The sequence below is a fragment of the Sciurus carolinensis genome, chromosome 12 (assembly GCF_902686445.1).
Source record: "Sciurus carolinensis chromosome 12, mSciCar1.2, whole genome shotgun sequence".
Taxonomy (NCBI): Eukaryota; Metazoa; Chordata; class Mammalia; order Rodentia; family Sciuridae; genus Sciurus; species Sciurus carolinensis.
In genome coordinates, this window is record NC_062224.1 from 36135046 (window position 1) to 36142217 (window position 7172).

General features: G+C 51.4%; 1 pseudogene; it reads left to right on the top strand.

The window, feature by feature from the left end:
- Positions 1–601: 601 nt before the first annotated feature.
- Positions 602–6241, top strand: LOC124961230 (LIM homeobox transcription factor 1-alpha-like; annotated as a pseudogene).
- Positions 6242–7172: the final 931 nt, after the last annotated feature.

Sequence of the window (7172 nt, forward strand, 5' to 3'; positions counted from 1 at the left end):
GAGTGTTCATGAGTCAGCAGTGTTGGCCAGCTTTTTGTCACTATGACCCAAGTCCCTGACATAACAACTTAAAGGAGGAACAGTTTATTTTGGCTCACACAGCGTTCCCTGGCACCATTGCTGTGGGCCTGAGGTGAGTCAGAGCATCATGGTGGGAGAGTGCAGCAAAGGTCACTGACCTGGGAAGCAGAGTGAGAGAGAACACGAGGCGGTGGCAAGATGGAGTTGCCAGGGGCACACTGCAGGGACCCACTGCCTCCCACCAGGTCCCTCCCAGTGGTTCATTCAGTCACTAGGGGACTGATCCACTGATGAGATCAGAGCCCTGGTGGTCCTGTCAGGCCCCAAAGTCCCACCTCTGGACAGTACTACACTGGGGACAGAACTTCAGTGCCTGGCCTGTGGGGGGCTTTGCCCGAACTTCCTTTCTATCTTAAAGGAAGCCTATTCTTGCCTCTGAGCTTCTGCTAAGCATGAATCAGCCTGTAGCCTCTGCACAAGCAAGGCCTGTTGGCCTCCCCATGACTGCACAGGAAGTGTTCTACCTCCTACCTGAACTGCCAATGGTTCTTCAAGAATAACTCACTTTTTCCATGTGAGGGAGACACTGGCTGCAGAGATAGGGCTGAGCATCTGTGTGGTGCATGTGTGGTTCCAGAACCAGAGAGCTAAAGTAAGGGTTTCTTGCTTCTGTGTTGCTCTTTCCTGAGGCAGGAGCAGAGGGTGCTGCACTGGCTGACAGGCTCTCTGTCCTGAGCTCCCTGGAGAGCAGCTCTCTCCAGTAACAACCCTGCTGTCACAGGGTTTCAACCGCAGCTGATGTGCAGACCAAGGCATCTGTTTTAGAGTAACGTCTTTATTTTCCTAGTGACCGTGCCTCTGAATCTGCCAGCCATTGGTACCAATCCAGGTCTTTGGGTTCAGCCATATTCTCTACTTTACATTTATTTTTAAATTCATATCTGTGTACTCCAGATACCAAATTTTGTTTCTAATAATTCAAAGAGAAACCCAAAAAGCACTGAGATGGCATGTTGGTATAGTAGCATGAGAGCCTTGGCGGCCCTCTCCCCTCACCAGCTCAGTCCATACCACCGCCCTGTCCTCCTGGCCTGCCAGGGTCTGCTGCCCCATCATGGGCTGTTCTGGAACTTCTGCCTGTGCCTCTTCCTACCCCTGCAAGTGCCTGCCTCCTACCTGCTTCCCTGATCTGCAGAGGGTGATGCATGCTGCCTTCTCATTTGCTGGAGATGAACTAGGGGAGATTTCCTGCAGCTGAATTCCTCAGAGGGTTGAGATGGGATTTGAATGGACTCCATGGAGCAGGCAGTTGAAGAGGCCCCTGTGCCCATGGGGGCACTTTAAACCTCTGAGGAACCTTGCAGTAAAGACATTTTAAGACCCAGTGTTTCCTACACACACACACACACACACACACACACACACACACACTCACACACGTGCATGCACTAAACATATGTTGAGATCTTATGGAGCTCCAATGTTCCACTGTTCCAAAGAACAGTTTGAGAAACATGGGGTTCAAGTTCCTTAGTCCAAAGTGCCAGGTAGGTCTCAAAAACAAGATGTCAGGTGGGGGGCGAACAGTCTCTTGGCTCATTCAAGTCACTTGTGGCACTTGCTGAGAGGGAGTCCCTGTTCCTGTGGGGTAAGCATCCTCCCCCTCCACTGCAAGGGATCTTGTGTGCTCTTCCTTGGCCTGTCTCCACATACTAGCTTCTCAGCAGAGCTGAACCCTTTCCCTGGCCCCTTGTGTGCAACCTATTGTGCCCAGCATCTGAAGTGGCCCTCTCTCCTGCCAGATGAAGAAGCTGGCCAGGTGGCAGCAGCAGCAGCAGCAGGACCAGCAGAACACACAGAGGCTGAGCTCTGGTAAGTGCTGGCCCCTGAAGACTGGTCTCTGCTGGCTCCATGAGAGATGGGCACTTGGCAGAACCCAACTTGCTGCACTTGGGAGAGTAGCCCACCACAGGGGGGTGAGCCAGGAGGAGCCAGTGAGAGAATGTGGGCCAGAGCCCTGCATCCAGAACTGCAGATGAGGGAGGCTCTGGCCCAGCGCAGAGCCAAGCTGGGGCAGGTATCAGGGCACCTCAGAGTCAGAGGCCTGTCCCATTGCTCGTCTCCATTCCTCCTCCTCCTAGCCTGGCCCATTTAATAGAAGACTCCCCTGGCTCAGCCTGTGACAGGTGACCTGAGACAACCCACTTGAAGGAGGAAAGATTTATTTAGGACAGGGTTTCAGTCCATGTTGGGGTTGTTGTCTTTGGGGTCCATGTGTGGCACACCATGGCAGAGTGTGTGGCAGAGGAAAGCTGCCTGCCCCATGGAGGCCAGAGAGCAGAGACCACAGTAGGATCTGGAAGGAAAAAGAGGAAGGTTCCAGGCATGTGCCAGTGACCTACTTCCTCCACTGGTTCCCCCTCCCAAAGTTTCCACCATCTCCCACAGTGCCACAGGCTGAGGACCAAGCCTCTAGCTTCTTGAGGGGACTTAATTTCCCAACCATAGCAACCCCTTCAAAATAATGTAAAATGATGAGAATACAAAACACCCCTGAGGTGAGCAGCAGTTACTGTCCCCCTCTCAGATGGGCAGATGAAGGCTCTGCAAGTCTGAGCAGGGTCCTGGCATAGGTGAGAGATGGAGGCAGGTCAGGAGCAGCTCTGACTATGCTCCATTGGGCTGGGTGTTCCAATCCACCACTCACTGGATGTGCCCTTCCTGGATGTACACTTGCTTTTTTTTTTTTTAACTAGGGAAGGTGCAAGGAGTTGGGAGAGGAGTGAATGATGTGACTGAGGGGTGTTCAAGAAAGTACTAAGGAAAAAGCATGGAGAATTACAGGTTAGAACCATATCATTCTTAAAGGGACTTGCTGCCCAACTCGTCACCCATCAGAGTTCCTTGAACCCTTGTGCCTTGAACTGGTCATTTTACACTTCAGTGTGTGCACAGGCCACCTGCAGTCTTGGTGAAGTGCAGGTTCCAATTTGCAGGGAAGGTCTGGGTCACCCTGAGAGTCTGCATTTTTAACAGCTCTCAGGTGGGGCCACTGCTGCTGGCCTACGGACCACATCTTGAAGGCTTTGCAACAGGCATAAGTCCTCATCCTTGCTTAGACCCTAAACTATGCTTGACATCTAGGCTAGGTTTGATCCATAATTTGGCTCTTACAGTCAAGAGTTCCCTTAGTGCTCACTTAACAATGAGAGATGCTAATAGAGAAAAGAGCTGAGCTGGGGCAGGGATATTGGGAAGGGTGGGCAGTGAGTCAGCCAGGAGCTAGTGTTCTGCTTCAGAACTTCCCTCAATGCCAATGGACCTGGGACCAGCTGTTCTGTCTCCTCATGCCTGGGACTATGCATCCCCAGGTGGGGAAATGGTACCTGCCAGTTCTATCTCTCAGGGCCCTGCAGTTTTCTGAGGCCCTCAAGTAATGTAAGTTGAGCCCATCTAGGCAACAAGCTGAAAGGGAGAATGCACTGGCTGTGGCATTAGGAGAACACAGACTCAAATCCTTGCATGGTGTTTAACTCTGGGCCAGTTCCTGGAGAGACTCAGGGAGCAGAAGTTGGGGGAGGAGGGACCCTTTCACCCCAAGGCTGAGGGGGTGAGGTTTCTGTTACCCAGTACAGCATGTTGTAACTCCAAGGCACATACAGTCTCATGGAATCTTCCCATCAACCCCATGAGGTTCACTGGTCCAGTATCATGACTCCCATGGATGAATGGGTTCATAACGGGTTATTGGTGGATCTTTAGAGTCATCCATCCTGGGGTGGTCACACCTGAGTGCAGGATCCAACCCTTTGTTTAAGTGCCATGTTTATAGGTGCTCTCAAATTTCAATTGTGCAGCTGCCAACCCTTCTCTGTCTTCCAAGGTGGGGGCCTTTGGTTGGGCACAGGCTACAGTCACTAATGTCTGCTCACCTCCTTCCATCTTGTGAATGAGGGAGTAGGCCCAGGCATGAAGCTCCACCACCATCACACAGGTCCTCAGGTCACACAGCTCAAGGTGCCCTCCATGATTTTCAGACCTGGTGTTTTCACCTTCTATAGTCATTCCCACACTGAGTAGGTCTGACTTCCAAAGGTCCTGAGAGTCATGGTGGTGTCTGCCCAGAGTCAACCTGGATCACAGCATGGGCATGTGGTAGTGAGGGGTGTTAGGTCCAGAGTGGGGCTCTGGGCTGCAAATCGAGGATGATCTGCCACCATCTTTGTCCAGCAGCTCAGACGAATGGTTGTGGGCGTGCCGGCATGGAAGGGATCATAAACACCTACAGAGCTCTTCCCATCCCCAGCAGCTCCTGGTCATCAATCAGAGCATCTACAGCTCCAACCCCTTCTGCCAGGGTCTCACTCCACCCCAGATGCCTGGAGATCACATGCACCCTTAAGGTGCATGGGCCTCCACCCTGCTGTCGCCTCTCCTTCCCCCAGATGCACCCAGACAATCACTGTGACTCTGCAGCAGGACAAGTGAATGACAAAACATGGCTAGAGTCCCCCAAGAATCAGCTACTGGGGGCTGCAAGGGAAGGCTGCTGTGGGTGCTCACCAGTGAGGTGCACCTCAGAGTTCTAGATCTTCTTAGCTGAGCTTCCCTTAAGTCCCACCTCACTTCTCTATAAACCAGTGCTCAGCAGGTGAGACCTAAAGAGCCCTGAGGTGGGGGAGCACAGAGGTGCAAGGCTAAAGCTCAACCTCAGGGTTGACCACAAGACACTCACAGAGTCTGTGAGGAGCACAATTCATGGATCTATAGATGGAATCACCGGCGATAAGTTACTCTGATAACTAAAAGAGAGTTTTAGTCAATAAGTCTTCCAAAAACAAGTATCAAAGACAAAATCCCTCACAAAGATTTTGTCCACATTTCCTCCTTACTTGAAAAATAAGTGGCCAGGTGTGGGCACATGCCTGAAATCCCAGTGGCTCAGGAGGCTGAGGCAGAAGGATTGCAAGTTTGAGGCCAGTCTCAGCAACTTAGTGAGTACCTAAGCATCACAATGAGGCCCTGTATCTAAATGAAAAATACAAGAACTGGGGATGTCTCTCCCTGGTCAAGCACCCTGGGTCAGTCCCCAGTGCTCCTTACCCTCACAGAACTTGTCTTATTAAAGCCACACTACCCCACCCATCACACAACAGCAAGTACTGACCAGGTCTGGACCTGCAGGCCTCTCCAGGCTGACCTCGTTCATGCACAGCTCTGTGGACATGCACGTGTATGTTTCTGATGTCCATTCTTCTGAGGGCAGTCACAGTGACCTTCCTCACTCCAGGCCGTGGGAAAGCAGGCAGAGGTTTTGGTGTCAGGTTCTTCTACCGCAGAGTCTCAGGGTCCACATTAGAGAAGGCCCCTTGGTGACCCTCACAAGGTGGAGCTGTTTTCACCTGTTTACTTTAGATGCAAATGAAGCCTCCCTTGCCTCCCCATCAGGTTGCTGTCATCTCTCAGTGGCCCCATGAAGCCCCTTTGGTTTCTGGGTCAAGGGTGCACACCACTCTCCCTATCCTACATGGTGCAGATTGGGAGACAGAAGGCATGCAGCCTGTGTGTGCTGTTTGAAAGGGCAGAGGTTATCCTGGACTCCCATCAGACTCTCTGAATAGACACTTCTGAGGCCAAGTCCACAGACCCCTGGCCCAACCTCTGCAGTGTCCCTGACCCAGCCTCTTCTGTGTCCATGGTCCAACTTCAGCAGGGGTCCTTGACTCAACCTCTGCAGGGTTCATAGCCTAGACTCTGTGAGGACACTCCCCCTGCATACCTGCTGTCCATACATGCTGTCCTTTGCTGTGCTGCACTCCATTTTAGCACCATCATGTTCTAGTTTATGTTTTCACCTGTTGCACTTTGGACAGGAGCCCCCTAGTGAGGCTATTGACTCCTGGATTAGGCCCCTCTCCCTTCTCTCTGCCACTGTCCCCAGTACCTGCCTTCCCTTCACCAGTGAAGAGTCATGGGGGATGTGCATTTGACTGGATTTCCTAGCACTGAAGCAAGTTTCTCCTCCCAGACACCCATGTCAGTGTTTCTTCTCCATTTCAGGTGCTGAGCCCCTGTTCTATGACCTGGATAGAGAACACACTTCCCTCAATAACCTGGGTGACTGTTTCCTAGCAACCTCAGAATCTGGGCCCCTGCAGTCAGAGAGGGCAACCACACTGATCCTCTGTATTCCATGCAGAATGTGTACTTCACCTGTTGAGTCTTCCCAGCATCTGTGGCTAGGCTCCCAGACGGAACTACCATATTCTGTGAGGGGTGGCTGACTTTAGGACAGGGAGGCCAGGGGAGAGGTGGGCTGGGCAGGGCAGTGTGTGGGATGCTGCTGTTGTATAATGATTTGGCGTAGCTCGGCATTTCCAAAGACACTGTGTTATGGATTACCTAGTTCAATGTTTCTAATAAGAGTCTTAGGATTATATAGGAAGATGTGCTCATTAAGGACACTCATGCAAATTAGATACCTAGGGGTTCCTAACAACTTCCTGCTGTTTTGGGAAGCTCTCATGAAGAGGTGTATGTATCTGTCCTTCTGTACACCCACAGACAGACAGCTGTGTGCATGACTGTGTGATCTTTCATACCTTGTCATCAAAATTTATCCCTAATTATAACAGACTCCAAAAGTTACAGCAAAAGTAACTTTATTTTCAGTGTGACCTATATTTAAGGTAATGCTTGATGCATGTAAGTTATAAAATGAGATAGTTTGAAGAGACTTGTCAGCAGGGCAGAGAGGCTGCTCCCTACCCCGTAGTGCCAGAACCCATGTCTTCCAGAGCATCCAAGGCCTGGAAAGCAGATCTTTGTGCTGGCAGCCCCCTCCAGAGGAGTCCTGCTCTTTGGGGTTCAATCACTGGGCTTGGGTAGGACAGAACAATCTCTGATCACATTTTTAGAAAACATGTGGCTAGACTCTTGAGCTTTCCCTCAAATTCTGACATGGTGCCAGGTTGTTGGGGGCCTCAGCTTTCACAAGTGTCGGGTGAGGCTGACAGTATGGACCTACCTCCTTGAGGACACTGAAGTTCCACATAGTAGGGCTGCAACCAAGATCTGGTGTTTGTTTAAAATAGAAGCAGAACACCTACTTGGTGGGCAGGCTGCTGCGGGCTGCAGGCAACCTGCCCACC